Source organism: Hippoglossus hippoglossus, chromosome 9, assembly GCF_009819705.1.
Source record: "Hippoglossus hippoglossus isolate fHipHip1 chromosome 9, fHipHip1.pri, whole genome shotgun sequence".
Taxonomy (NCBI): domain Eukaryota; kingdom Metazoa; phylum Chordata; class Actinopteri; order Pleuronectiformes; family Pleuronectidae; genus Hippoglossus; species Hippoglossus hippoglossus.
The window spans coordinates 20,505,656-20,522,028 of NC_047159.1; positions in this window are offsets into that span (position 1 = coordinate 20,505,656).

A 16,373-nucleotide genomic window follows, 5' to 3' on the forward strand; every position below is an offset into this window, starting at 1 on the left:
CGATCAGTGTGGTGGCTTCTGATCACCACATCTGTTAATGCAGCGGCTTCATTATACTCAACCAGAGGCAACAGGATATTGATCGAGAGGGAAGCTCGCGCAGTTTCATCTGGAGACTCCCACGTTCTGCTGTCCCGTCACAAAGTCTCCCTCAACCCAGAGTCAACACGCAGGAATAGTTTCCACAGCCATTATGGAAGATGGGTGTTCAGATCTGAATTTGGATCATGGATGTAGGGAGGATTACTATACCCGCCAAGTATTAATAATAGATGGTAAATCAATAGTAGATAATCAAAAGTGGAATCAAATAAATGAAACGAAAGTGATAGTCTAACCTATTTGTGTTTTACCTGAGGATTGTCTTATGAGATGTATCCTCAAACCATTTGGAGTAAGTAATATAAACCTATCTTGAATTTTCAAATCTCTCGACAACGAAATTTCTGTCTTTCCACAAGTGTTAAATTATTGTTCTTCACCCCAAATTATGGAAGATTTTCTCCACAGTCAATTTATCTCAATCTCCTCAGACCCTCACTAGTTCAGTGATGGGCCGTAACAATCACAGTTCAAATTCAACCAGAGCAAATCAGTATAATTAGGACGTGATTACATCTCACTTATCTCATTATTATGGTTCATTCAAAACTTGATTGAAGGGGAATTTTATTGTATTATTTCATTCAGTCAAACACTTTAAGTTGGATTCCATGATAGTGAGATTGTAATGGTCTGTGAGTGGGAGAGCATCAGGTGGATTATTAGTGCCCTCTGATGGTTAGGAGGAGTTTTCATGGCAGTGAAGCAAAGGTGTGAGAAAGTTAGGTGCTAACACTTGAAACACATGTTCTGTTTTGGCCACAGGGAGCAGATTTAAGGAGGAAAGGGTCCATCAGTAACACATAGAACACGTTTTATTTAAAAGTCATTTGCAGGAGCCAGTTACTTGTTTGCAGACTTGTGGCAGTAAATGTAACAGGGCTTCATGGACTAATAAAGAGGATTAACCAACATATCAGTGCACAGTGTGTGACCAGACCTCACAGTATCTGGAGACAGGATACTGTGGAAGTTGCCACAAGCTACACTACTGTGAGCTTCCTTGAGCTCCTCCGTAGCACTGCAGCGCTGTGATAAGCAGCATCTGTGTGTTGGGGTTGCTCCAGTGTGCCGTGGCACTGCCGTGGGATAATTTAGATCCTTTCCTTTTTACCTGCTACTCACACAGGCAGAAGCAGCAAGTACACTTTGTATCACGAACAGGCTTAGAAGATTTATCCTCCCAAAACTGCTGCTGAAGTTGTTGCAGCAGTGCACAAACACCCTCAGTGCTGCGCACACACAAACACAGAACTTGAGGCTGTATAAAGATGACATGAACGCTTGTCATATATGCATACAAGCACAAATATTTGATGAGATGCAGCCGGCCACAAGAGCTGGAAGTAAACTAAAGCACAGTCTTCTATGTATATTCGACAGTTTGGATTTGAGGAATTGGCAGCTGAATGGTTGAGTAATCTCCCGACTGAATCTTCATTAAAATAGCAGAGACATGCTGCAGCAGGGAAACAGCCTTTTCAGTCACCTGATGTTGCACGTAATGCAAATCACGTGTCAGAAGTGTCACGCATTCACCCATCATTTAACATGACATTACAAAAAATCGGAATTTTCTGACTCTGTTCCGGAGACTCTCTACATGGGGCATCCAGACGAAGAGAAAACATATGGTGTCAAGAATATATTATGAAACACTTAAAGAACAGACAAACAACACTGGCCTCTGGCTATGAAAGTTAGGAAGTTGACATAGATGGATGTCACAGTAGAGATGTGCTGGAGTCGGGAGAGTGGCCATAAACGGGTGATAGATGTGAGTGCCACAAGCAAGGGAATGTGTTTTCAATGTACATCATCCTTCTGTTTGACAGATAGAGGCTCCTACTGCTGAGGTGCATTCAGCCACACACGACGCTCTAATGTTTCCATTCTCATTCTCATTGCTTACTCAGAAAGAGAGCGCTCCGAAATTTTGCACATGTTCAAAATAACATTGTTAACTGTTTGAGGTTGAGTATATGGACAAAATATTTGGACTGTGTGTGTGTGTGTGTGTGTGTGTGTGCGTGCGTGCGTGCGTGCGTGCGTGCGTGTGTGTGTGTGTGTGTGTGTGCGTGCGTGTGTGTGTGTGTTTGTGTGTGATAACTATAACTGTCTAACAGTCGTATTTAGTATTAACTTGTATTTGATAACAATGCAATTGTAAAAGTTAGTCAATACTTCTAAGAACCAGAATGGCAATCAGTAGAGCACATATTTCTGCCAAGGCCAAACAGTCCTATGGTAAATGGTCTGTATTTATATAACTGTCCTAGTCTTGATGACCACTCAGAGTGCTTTACAAAAAAATATGTGCCATTCACACATTCACACACACATTCATACAGAGCATCTATGGGCTGTGAGAACGGCACAGCTGTCAGGGACAGTTTAGGGTTCGGTAACCTCACACAAGGACACTTTGGCGTGGGGAATGGGGAAGACTGGGATCGAACAACCAAACTTTTGGTTAAAGGACGACCCGCTGTATCCCCTTATTCGACCAAACTTAAATTCACTAGATCTCGACTATTACTTGCATCTCCATCAAAATGTGACACACTCATAAATATCAGTCCCTTAAACATGTCAGATTTTTCATCAAGACCCATGAATTATTCCCTGAGAAATCAAGGAAAAGAAGTTTTAAAGAAAGTCAGAAATAACATCTGCCCCCTGCTCCAGATCTGCAGTAAAATGTAATGGGTTCTTCCTTCACCCATGCTACATCCATACACAAAAGTTTCATGGTAATTGGTCCAATAGTTTTTGCATAGTCATGCTAAAAATCTAAACACTTTTTGGTGGAGTTAATAAATGCTCATGCAGTTACAATCCAACATCTTTCTAATGTCTGTCTGTTAACTGGGAAGGTGCAGTGTGCACCTAGTTAGCTTAGCTTAGCAGAAACACAGAAACATTGCAAACAGCTAGCCGGGTTTCATGAAGGCATCACAATCAGCCGGCTGGTGCTTCCAAAGCTCACTTATTTACACGTTTGTTTAATATGTACACAGACCAATGTATTAAAAAACAATTAATTATTTAATAGTTTCTTTGTAAGAATGTAAAAAATCAAGCAAAAAGACAATGCTAATTTATTTTAGTTTTTAAACCACCTAATTCTTTTCGCAACCTGACAACCTTAAAGCTTTCATTATTAATTGATCTGTCAGTGATCAGCAAATGGTTTCTCAATAGAGAGCTGGATTTTTTATGTTTCTTTGTAACTGAGAAATAAAAAAGTGAAAGTTAGAAACATTCAGTGTCTTGATACATTTGGATTGGATTGAGTTAACATATTTTGCTGTTTCTCATGAGTTAATCACCTCTGCAAACCTAAAGCAAGGTGTTTGTTCAACTTTGATGAACCCTGGTGTCATGTTGCTTCTTAAGACTTATTCATTTTATAAATGCAAACAAGAGGATTTGTGCTAATCCGCAGGTAATAATCTGTAATAAACAGGACCATTGATAACACACAAAGTAGACCGACTAAACAAACAGAAATTTTATAATAATAAGTGCTGTTGTGTGATCCAGACTTTATGCATTTTGCAGGTTGTGGTGGCTGTGATCAAACACGGGAATAAACTACACTCCAGAATAAAAGTGTCATGTGAATAACAGCAAAAAAAGAATCTGACAAGTCAAACTACACCCACTAAAGCTCCAGATCAAACAGAGTATTCTCAAAACCCTGTCAATCACTGCGTGCAATTACAGTTGGGGCTGCTCCCACCTCCTGTAGGCTCTGTCTGCACTTCCTCACCCAATAAACCTTCAAAGAGTGTACATTGTTCAAACTGCAATGAATAACAAGCCCTCTGCTTACAATACTGAAGAACACCATTATATTCTGCTCGGGATAAAACAGTGATAGGCAAATCTTTTATATTCCGGAGGCTTCTTCCTGTTAAATGAAAGAAAATGGCGTCTGCGCTCTTATTAGGCAGCAGGCGACTGGAGGCCTTTTCATTGTACATGTCTGTGCAGCATCCAGGGCAATCCCCCGCACACTGCTGCTCCGCAACCATTAATAGTAAATCTGCAAAACTTAAAAAGGTACAAAACAAAGACCTGAGCAAACACTCGAGCTCACATGGCTCAAATACACACTGGAGCCTGAACTCCCTTTATTCCCCTGGGTCCTAGAGGCAAACAGGTTAGCTCTGCATGAATGCCACCCAGAGTCAGTTTCAGGCAAACACTACACTTCATATGTGAGGGGTTCTGATCACTGATTAGACACTTCTCAGTCTCTAAAAGTTTAGATTTCACTCAGTAAGAGGCACACAAACAGACATCAAAGTCTTGCCAATGCTTAAGTGCAAACAGTGACGCTCACGACTGCGAAACGTATAATATTTGTGCACTCATTTCAACCATTTTTACAGCATAGAGGCACAGTTGTTTTTCTCCAAAAAGTCTTGTGCACAGAAATGCTGTCTGCAGCTTCCTAATCCAGCCCAAACTGGGGCATGAGAGACAGCTCTCCATGTTTGGGATGAATACCCCCAGGCAGCCAAAGAAGAGTTTGTTCAGCCTAATCTGTGATGTGTGACTTTTTTCCCCCTGCCGCAGCACTCATGTAATCTGCTGTTTGTGTCGCTTTAAGTCCGGGGTAGTGAGGGGTTGAAGCGGGAGACTACATGATGGGAACTGTCATCTCTGTCCCATCGATGGGTTCTGCCAGGATCCTGCTAATCCCCAGAGTAATCCCGGCACCACAACAGGGAAATCAGACACACCAAGGCAGGCAGAGCAGGACTCTGCATGCAGCCCTATGCACAGCCAACACATACAGATGTGTACACACAGCCACACGCAAACTCTGTGTTAACACAGCAACAACAACCACTTTACATGAAAATTGTCTCTCTCTCTCTCTCTCATGCTTGATTAATGATAGAACTGATGTTTACATGTCATGACAAATAAAAATGCACCAACCAACTGAGGATGATTTGCATTTTGAGTGAAACTGAATCACTTGACACAAACGTCCATTCTGGGACATGTGTGATTGAGATTTCTGGCATAAGCCTACGTCTCCATATTCTTTCCTGTGCTAAAATCTAGGAGAGGATCTCACATAAATAACATTTATTTGGTTCAGAAAACATTTCTGTTCAACCCAGACACTCTTCTAAAACCATTGAACCTCTTTAAAGAAATCTGCAAACCTTCCATGTTGAGTTTTTATTTTGTTGTCCCGACCGTTATGTGATAGAGGAAGATTTTGAGGATTGAGAATCATTCAGGCGAGGAAACATTTCTGTTGTCTGAAAAAGCAGAATCCAGATGGAATCTGAAGGGGGGAAAGCCAGATGTTTGATTGCTGCGTCAAAGCTGCTTTTCACTCTACGATGTAAACAATTCTCCTTTCTCGTATTTTCTTTTTTGCCTAATTAGGAAGCTTTGATGTTTCTGCGTATCCAATATTTCCTTCTGGAGGCTGTCGGCTGTACAGTTATCAAGGAATATGTTAACAATGGTGACATAAAACAATGATGAGATCTTGACATCTTAAGATTTGTTTCCTTTAAAAGCCAGAAGAAGAACACATTTCAGGCAAACTGTTGGTTTGTCTCAGCACAAAGATCATTTGTTTCGCACAGAATGTAATTTTAATAATCAGCTTGTTCATTTCCATGTGGGCATAAGGAGGTTGTAGAGGAAAAAACCTGGTGAAAAAGTATTCAGGACACAGTTAAACATAAGACTTCTCTTCTTCTTCTCATCTTCAATTTATCTATCACTTTGCAGCTTGGACGTATAGATGAAAACATCAGTTGATCCATAAATATCTCGACAGCTGTTGCAACTTGTTGAACTGTCAGGAACTTTTGTACAGACACTCACAAACTTCACAGGATGAATCCACATGACTTTGGTAATGTTCATCTTTCTTCGATTTCAATTTTAGATTGGATTGAAATTCATGGCCCACGAGTTGTAATCACTTTGAAGATCCCCTGATATCATTATCCTCATCTAGTGCTTGACTCATCAAATCAATTTTAATAATTCACTTATGATTAACTAGTAGCTTGTCAAATACTTTAGTTTATAAGCAAACATCTGCAAAACAACGACAATCCCCTCATCCTCTGTTGTACTGAAACGAGGTGAATATGTATATGTGTATGTATATAGGTAACATATAAGTATATAAAGGTAGGTGTATTCTTCTGTGCCTCTTTGGATGCTCACAAGAGCCATGATAGATTTCGACAAATATGTCAATAAACACCTATATGCGCTTAAACTTACATTTTGAGTGTTATAATCCATTTGTGGTGTTTATGTTTATTTAGTGCTTGTAAATGCTAAAGATGGGGACTTAAACTGCTGTCAGTCGCACTTTGTATTTCGTGTTAATTAGCAAACGTTTGCATGCCAAGTAGATGTTTTTCAGAAATCAAACAACACAAATATTAGAAATTGCAGTTTTAGCCATAATTATTACAAGGGTTATAAATACGAGTTAAATCTAAAATAAAAGCATGAAAACAAAAATATTTTCCCCACATGACCCCTGATGTGATGATGACATATAAGTGACAGTGTCACTTGGTGTAGTTTAATTTACACATTGCGACATGTGCACGTGTTCAATTTCTTTTGCAGATTAGCTCAAATCAATATTCTATGTGCATATGTCACAACCACCTCTGAGTATATTAGGTGTAACAAAATTAAACTAAGATGTCAAACATGACAAATGATGAAACTGCTTAACATCAGCATGGTAACACATGGATGCATTTAGTTCTGTGCCAAAATACAGTTTCACTCAGCTGCCAGCATGGCTGGAGACTGTTAGTTTTATTAGCAACAAAATACCTAAGAGGACGTTGGCCCAATCTAAGGTTGTAAAAGAATATCTCCAAGAATAACCTCTCCTTTCTCTCTTTTTCTGAAACTGTGTAGGTTAAGTGGTAAAATGGATAAAAGATGCCTGTTTTCATGGCAGCATCAGTGGCTCCATATAATGGATTAAATATCAGCTACAATACAGTTTGTGTGGCAGCTACTGAGGTCAGACAAGGAGACGAGACAGATCCTTATTTCAGTTGCTGGCAAGCTGAGAGGCCTTGACCCAAATTTAATATGTTTGTCAAAAGGACATGTACATACTCAGTATGAGGAGGTTGTTGGCTGCAAACCTCAAACAGTGAAAGAGAACCAAGAATAGATGATAAAGTGATGTCTAACCTCGCCTCTAATCGGACAAGTGAACTAAAGGGCAGAGATGACAGGTTATTTAAGTGCAAGGATGGTTCAGCACAATGCAGGCTGGCAGCGAAGATATTAATCCACTTTGGGAGTGGCCCATAAATGCTACCCAAGGTACCTATGAGGATGATGAGGTTGATGGAGGGGTCGGTGCGAGTGAATTGCGACACCCCATTGGTTGAGCGTTAAGGTCATGAGGTGGACCTCGGCAGAATCAGATTGTCAAGGATGAGAGGTGCCAGGGGCAACGTTCAATAAAACATGAGAGCAATCTTCTCACCAGGAGTAAAAATGCTCGGCGGTTCAGCGTCGGGCAGCCCAAACAGATTTCCCCTGTGAGCCAAACACACTGCGGCTGCTCGGTCACCACAGCTGGCAACCCAAGCTACCATCCAATCGACAGCCGTCACCAGAAATAGTGCTGGAAATTGGTGGGACTATCACATAGTGTATCTGACCTCTGACAAAGCTTATCTCACGCAGGAAAACGTATAGAGGTAAAAAATGTCTGTCTGCTCCAGCTCCTCTTTCTGCCTCATTAGCTGCTGATATTGGATAGGTTATCTCAGCTTACGGCACATTTTAAGGTTGCAGGCGGCTCACCTTATCCGGAGGATGCTGCGGAGGAAAGGTTACGTTTTTGTGCGAGATTATCACAACTGAAATTCCTTTTGAATATCATGATTAACTGTGCCCACTGCTTCCTTCTGTGTGCGGCAGTGAAGGTGTGTGTGTCAATGATGGCTACATCCTGAGTTTGTTCCTTCTGTGATGACTGCCTGCTACAGGGCATGAAATGAGGAGACAGATGATAAGCTTCTCCCTCACGCTCTGGGGAACACGGTCGGCCACGATGGTATGATTCATAAGGGGCAGGAATCTCGGAGTCAGATAAGTATGTGTTCGCCAACACTGTGAGATGCATTGACGGCCGCAGCGTTGACATCCCTCGACATCTGTTTGGACGTGGCCACTGGGCCCTGGGAGGCCTGGATGCAGGGAATTCTTTAAGCTTGATTAAATGCACATGACTGTGGATGCAGTTTGACTTGATTACACATGTTTCGGTTCAAACTTGCACATGAACAACAATCATCAGCCTAAGTAGCGCAGACTGAAAACATTAAACTTCTAAGTCTCCCCCTTCAGCATCCTTAAAGACACTCTGCAAAACCAGAGGGGCTCCACATCTTAAACCCAATTTCCCCTTCACTGATAGGGTGCCAAATTCCAGGAATTACCTGGCCAGCGGTGATCAGGTCCAAAGGATTAACAGGAATCTAACTTTCCAAGAGTCAGACTTTTTTCTTTCTACATCTCCAGAGGGAGGTTTAGGAAAAGGCCAATGACTAGGATGTCAGTGCTCAACTTTAATTTATGTATTTTTCTTTTCCTGTGAGCTCACAACAGCATGACATGAAGGCTGAGCAGTTAGTCAGCCATGTTATTAGATTTTTTTTTTCTTTACCGGGGTTGATGGTGTGTACATGAGGAGTTTGTGGACAGGCAGCATGTCATGTTTTAACACCCGCTGAATGGACATATGACATCGTATGTAATCATGTTACGTCGTACAAATGATCAGGTGAGATGTGGGGATGTTTAAATAGTCAATCAGGAGGTGGTGCAGCAGTGCGGTGGTGCTGCCATCTAGTGTTTCAGTCCTGCACCTGACCTCTTCTTCTGGACTGCATTTATTTTATTTTCATTTATCCCCTTGGAAGCGTGTGTGTGTGTGTGTGTGTGTGTGTGTGTGTGTGTGTGTGTGTGTGTGTGTGTGTGTGTGTGTGTGTGCGTGTGTGTGTGTTTGTGTGTGTGTGTGTGTGTGTGTGTGTGTGTGTGTGTGTGTGTGTGTGCGTGTGTGTGTGTGTGTGTGTGCGTGTTTGTGTGTGTGTGTGTGTGTGTGTGTGTGTGTGTGTGTGTGTGTGTGTGTGTGTGCCACCGGGGATTGTGTCTCAGCACATCCTTTTATTCTGAGCATTTTACAGTAGCAGCGGTGCACATGTCTCCAGTAAGGGTAATCCCAGAGGGAATCAAAGCCACAGTCTTGGCAGTGTTGTTGCCACGCTCTATCCTGTTAACTTCACAGTGGGTATCTGTTTGCCTGGTCTAGTGACTGTGTCTAATTCAACCCGGCCGTAACCCACAAATAAATACATTTAATTGAATGAAACCCCAAGCTTACCTCTAGTGGTACCAAACCACATCATGGCATTACATTTAAAATTAAGTTAAAAAAGCTAACAGTCCATAATAAGTTACTCCTGTTTTTTTTACTTTAATGTAATTTGTGAGTTCTAATTTATCTCCTTTGTATTGGGGTCGTGAAAAAATTCTTGCTGATAACATTGTCTGAGTGGCGGCGCAGAGGAGTAAGTGGAAAAGCATCACACTTTCTATTTTGGGTGAATCAGACATTTATATAGATGAGTGCATTTTTCCAGATCTGTAGTACCCTTTTTGCTGCTTTAGGCTATGCAGCAGGACACAAGCCGAAATCATCATATAGTTTCATACTGTGGCTTAACGGTAAACAGTTTCCATATCTTCAGAGCTGTGCATTCTCAAAACTATCATCTTTGAATCCCAAAACCCAGAGGGGTTGAAAGTATTTTTTCTTTTTAAAAGTTACACCATTTGTCAGTCAGTTTCAGGTTTGAAGTTTCAAGTTTTATTTGTCATATGTACGTTAACATAGACCAATGGTACAGGGAAAAGTATTGGAGGTGGGGAAAAAATCCCATAAAATACAGTAATACTATACTAAAGTGACAAATGTATACTTTATTACAATATGCATATTTAATTTATTGCACACTTTTCAGAACTGAGCAAACAAACAGGCAGGTAGCAGATATGCAGGGAATTATTGGACGGGAAGTGAATTATGAGTTTAGAAGCCTGATGTCCTAGTGATAAAAGAGACAGGAAGTATCATCAGATATTACATACTGTATCATGTGTAACATTCTCTTTCATCAGGAAAAACAACCAAAACTAAAGTTTAAAAATGTGATAAATAATCAAAATGACTTTAATTAAAATTATAAATAAACCACCTGAGAGGTTGAGTTTCCATAGAAGTGCAGGATCTTATATTGCAGTGACATGTGAGCAAACAGGGAGTAAAAGAAAGTGGTTTGGTGCTCAGAGGGTCAAGAAGCTGATGAACAAAGTAATTGCAGGTCATTGACAGTTAGAGTGTCAAAAGTCAAAATCTCTTATTAGAACTAAAGTGGAGAATTCTTCTGTCACTTCAGCCGATACAGATGTCACCTCAGGTTTTGTTATTGCTCTGCTGTCCTCCACAGGCTGCTGTTGTGCTGTGGCTCCGCACTGTGATTGACTGCGTATGCAGCAGGATGCACCAGGACAGAGCCACTTATCACTCCAGGGGCAATGGATGACCCATGAGCAGAGATGCAGCCCCGGACCACACGCTGTGTCATCTGTCAGCCGGCCTCGTATAGGTAAAGCGGATGAAGTGGGGAGATGAGCAGAAGTGAGATTTAGTGCCAACCCTCCTCACATTATCTCCCCCTCACACCAATGCTCATGCTGTGATGCCTCCTGGAGCTAAGAGCCCACTGGAACAGACTTTCAAATGGGACAATGAGGGGACAGCTGAAGGATGAGGGTGGGCTACACCATCGGATACACGCTGTAGTGGTTGTAATGAGACTCCAAATCACTATATTCATCAAGTACAATGAGTCTCAGCTAATTTATCTTGTCAGCACCGAGGCAGGGATGTATCAACAGCCACGCACTGGTGCCAGCTGGACAAATCTCTATGCATTCATTCTGATTCAAGGCAGAAGGGGGTTTGAGTTTGATGTCAAAACTTTCACTTCTCACTCAACCTCTCCTGTGCTGCTCCATAAGGTTATTAGGGCTGTGCTCAAACCAATGGAGGATCATCCCGGGGGATTAAAGATGCATTGTGCTGTAAAAACACCTCTTTTATCCCACATTTGCATCATGATAAATGTGCACAGGATAACGGACCTGGCCAGAGCCCATCATACATTAAACAACAAGCTCTTAACATAATTGTCTCCACGTGCAGTTCAGTCAACTGTTCAGTCTGCTGCGTGGGAGGCAGCAAGTCATGCAGCCCCCGACACATCTCTCCATCCAGGCAGAGCAGAGGGAGGGATGTGTGTTCAGTGGAGCTGACAGGTACCTACCTCTGATTCAATGTGATTTATTTCCACACAGAGCGTGGACGTGGCCAGTGCATCGGCAGGTCAATTTGGTTTGGGTAGACGAGGAGTCGTCTGATTGATGGAATGGGGGCCAGCCATGTTCTCTCTATGCTTGGCTCCCCCTCTATCAGGGCCCCTGCTATGGTCGATTAATCCTCTGCACACCAAGCAGAGGCACTGGCAGGGATTTTTGTGTGTTTGTGTGTGTGTGTGTGTGTGTGTGTGTGTGTGTGTGTGTGTGTGTGTGTGTGCGTGTGTGTGTGTGTGTAAACCATTATCTCTGAGCTAAGACTGCCTCCTCCTGGAAGCAGACCGTCATCAGGTCCATTTTGACATGGGTGAGTCTACATTATGTATCTATATAGTCATAGCAGGGGGCGGCACAGGGGTAAAGTTGTTAGAAGCACACAGCAAGAAGGTTTTGGGGTCTTTCTGTGTTCTCCTTGTGTCTGTGGGTTTTCTCCAGGTACTCCAGACATGCAGATTGGTATTAGGTGAATCAGAGACTCTACATCGACCGTATTTGTGCATGTGAGAATGAATGGATGTTTGTCTCCATGTGTTAACCCTGTGAGACGGTGGCGACCTGTCCAGTCCAGTGGACCCCACGTCTCACCAAAGGTCAGCTGGGCTCCAGTGCCCTCTGTGACCCTTAAAGAAAAGTAGTAGAGATGATGGATGGATTTTCACAGCATTTAGAATTAGTCCTTTATTACTCAAAGGATCTGCAGAGATGATAGTACATCATATACTGTTGTCACCACTAGATGGCAATATCAGCTAAAATTAATTCAGTAGTTTTTGCTATGGATCCCATTGGCTCAGTATGTTCTGTCATATTCTAACTCTATCATAAGAGCCTCAGTTATGTTGTTTTAGTTTTAGCTTATTTTGTCAGCCATGAGCTCATGTAGGCTACTTTTTCATTGATGCCACCCTTCATGACCTAAATGAGCTAATTTACAATTTCCATTTTTTTCTACTGTGAATATTAAGTTTCTTTGATTGTATTTATAATGTAATTCTACCACCTGAACTAGCGGAAGCTACATATATCAATTATTTACTCATTTCTTATCAGCTTTTTCAACTATTTATCATTATATTTAGCAATGTATGTTTATCTTCAGTATAGACCTCTAGCTAACTATTTTAACCAATCATCTTACTTTTCACTCTCTATTTCAAACATGTATCCATCACTGTAGGTAACTTTCTTAACTTTATATCCATTAAAATCAGCCATTTCAATCATTAAATGTATCAATGTGTACTTAACATTTGTTTAGATAATTCCTACATTAAGATTTGGACTATTTATCCATCACTAACTATTTAAAGCATATATAACCTTAAGCTATCTAATTCAAACTTTGTATTATTATTATTTCTAGCTGTTTGTCTTTACTTCTCTTCTCGTATGCTATTTTTAAAACACTGTCAGTGTTCAGGTGTTGTTGGTTGTCTTATGTTTTTGTATTGGCTTGTTTATTTGTTTGTTTATTTGTTAGTATATTACGTCAAAACTTCTCAACCAATTTCCATTCAATTTTGTGAAGGGTTGGGGCATGACCCAAGAAACAACTCATTCAATTGTGATGTGGTTCCAGATTAGGGGGCAGATCCAGAATTTTAATCTTGCTTTCTTTAACATGTACATTTTTCTAGATCTAGTGAATCTAATGTTTCATAAGGGGACCGTTGGGCCTTAGCGGAGGCATAACCGCCATTCTAGTTCTTCATCAAACAGTAGTTTCTATTTGATCAAATAACCTCAGGCACTCCACAATCTTTCCAGGTAGGTAAACCCTGGAAGAACGCCTGCTCAAACATTGTTTTTCATAAATTAAATCAATGAGACAATATTATTCCCTTAAGTCTTTGCTTCCACAAGACGACTCAATAGTGAAATATCATAAGAAGAATAAGGAGCTGCTGACTTGCTCCTTCATCAGTAAAATCAGCACAGCCGTCCGGCTCCCTGTGATTCACTTCAGTGCCACTCTCCTGGTGCTTTCTCTCAGTGCTCACCCTGAGCCCCGCTGTGTTGGATGAAACTTGACAGACGCCTGGCCTCACACATCTTCAAGGCTCGGTGTGGTCAAAGAGCCGCCTGACGTCCCACCGACCCAGCCCACCTCCGAGTATCTGACCAAGGCCTCTCTTTCCACCTGAAACCTCCCAAAGGATTGTTTTTTTTATCTCTTTATCCAGGCATGACATCAGAATTCCAGATCAGGATTAGGGTCAGTATCTGGATCAGTTGTATCAGATATCTACTGAAGCATATCTCTCCATCTTTCTCTTTCTACTCCTCCTCTCTGGCTTCTCTGGTCCAAAAGATGTTTAATCTTGTGCTCCCCTTCCCGTCTCTCCTGGAGATGAGTGACACATCAGAGATAGCCTTCAGCTAATCCTATCCTTTTTACTCTGTGAGAGTAAGTTGCGAGCCTGTAGCCCTTTCACACTTTATTTGTTGTCGTTTGAAATCATACTTAATGTCATGCTCGACGTCAGATGAGGAGATCTGGGGCCCTTTTTTTGAAAATTTCACTCGGGTCGATGATGTGCCTGTCAGAAGGAGAAACTTAAACATCAAAGCGAGACAAGGAGCCTTCCAGTCAAACTGTTGGTTACTGTTGGATTTGCTCCAGGAAATACTGGATGAATGCACTGGCAGCAGCCTTTCAAGCCAGCGTTGTGTTTGGTTGGGAGGTTTTGAAAGCTTCCCATACTGCTGTCATTGTACAACACTGGGCTCCATGCACCAGGGTGTGATTGAAGCGAGTCATATCACATCTCTCTTGTTTCCATCTCTGTAGCATCACTGTGAGCACTTTCACAAGCTAATCTCACTGATGATGTTCTGTTTTAGATGTAATGTTTTGTTTGTTTGTTTCTACTTTTACTCTTCATTTAAGCTAAAACTGCTGTCTCTCACCCTGTGCAGCTGTATTTGCTCATTTCTCCAGCAGGTGGTACTGGCGAGCTGATAGTTACAGACAGTGTGTATACCTGTGAGTGGACCATAACAGGGACCTCTCCCCAGAGCTTTACCTGACCTCCCATTCCCCTCTGCTGCACACACCTTGTCAGCAGGTCGGGGCCTTATCTCTCTCTCTCTGCGACTGAAGCGAGCCATTGAGCGCACACTTGACCTTGTCATTATCTTGTACCTGGCTTTGTTTCCACTCTCCTTTCTCCCTTTTGTGTGTTTCCTGACTTTCCCTTTCCACAATGTTTGAACAAAGATAAGAACCGAGTCTATTTACTGCCCCCCCCCCCCCCCCCCCCCCCCCCCCCCACCACCACCACCACCACCACCATTTGCTGCCACACACCCTCTCTTCTCTCCTGCCCTGTCTTTTGTTTGAGAAAGAAGTCTTGTGTTTAGGCCCTGACCATGACCTTTCCATGGTGGTTTCAATTTGTAGTGTTCACCACCACTAAATCTTTTTTTGTCTTTCATTTACAAAATAGAGGAAGGAAGTGGGATCATACTTTATCCTGAGCACAAAGCATATTAAGTGTGTATGTGGTTGCTCTTCCTGTTACACAATGAACAGATTACATACAATGAAGGAACACGGACCATTAAGGAAGACAGGAAGAGAAGGAACAATTATTATGGATTGATGCATTATAGTCTAGTCTTTTACTGGAGTGAAAGATTTTCATTATGCACCAGTTTGATAAACTGAGCAGCAAATATTGCTGTAATTTCTTTCCTGTTAGATTTCCTGTCTTCTTCTCACACGACATGGATGAAAGGAAAACTGCAGCGGTGGTTTAAGAGCTCGTTCGCGGTGTAACCGAGGGATGCAGTCGAGTTTCAAAGTCGCTTTTGGAATTACAATAGACATATGCTACCCATAAAGCAAGCCTCAATATATCCGTCCATCAAAAAGTCCACTGACAGCATGTGGAGAGATGGTGCTCGCCTTTGATTCTAATGCTAAGAGCATAATTTATGTAAGATGTTTGAATGGCTTTTTGAGTAAGAATAGATTAAAGGAAGTTTCATGTTTGAGGAGCTAAGAAAGTGCCTGCAAAGCACTGTTTTTAAAACTCCTGGGGCCGCGCAGAGAGTTGATGAACGGGGCGGGTGCAAATGGTGATTAGCTCCAGCCACTTATCGCGCTAACAAAACAGTGTGCCAATCACGGCCGTCCCTTGTGTTTTCCTCTCTTTTTCTGTAAATATGAAAGACCTTGTCCCGACAGTGACTTCAAACGTGGCAGCAGCAGGCCCCATACCAGGCCGAGGCGTCTCCCCGAGCCCTTCCCCTCCATACATCAAACCCCGGCTGACAAAAGAAGCTCTAGGTGGCATAATGAGGCACATCGCTCCTTTCAACTGTGTGTGAAGTGTGACATTCTCTGTCTACTTGTGTCATGTGTTGACACTGCAGCCTGCGTGTGAGGAGTCGACCGGACAGTCCCGACAGCCCCCTCACCCCCTCCGTCTTGGACACTAGCAACCGAGGGCAGCATCAAAGCCCTGGAAGTTCCTCGGAGTCAACAGTCAGGGATGTACACACACACACACACACACGACGAACACAAAGGCAGAGGAGAGCAGTTTGGGTACGGAACCTCCCTCTTGCAGCTTCCTCCCGATATTTAATTGTTTCATGTGTGTCCAGAGGGAGGCCTGCAGAGCAAAATTGTCAACTGATGACTTCATTTTGACGTCTTTTCCTGACTTCAGAGGCAGGGCTGACTAACTGTACTGCCGTTTTAGGGGAATGTTTCATGCACGCCATATCCTATCAGACAGAAGATAGCGGAAAGCATGCTCCTGCCTTGTGACTGACTC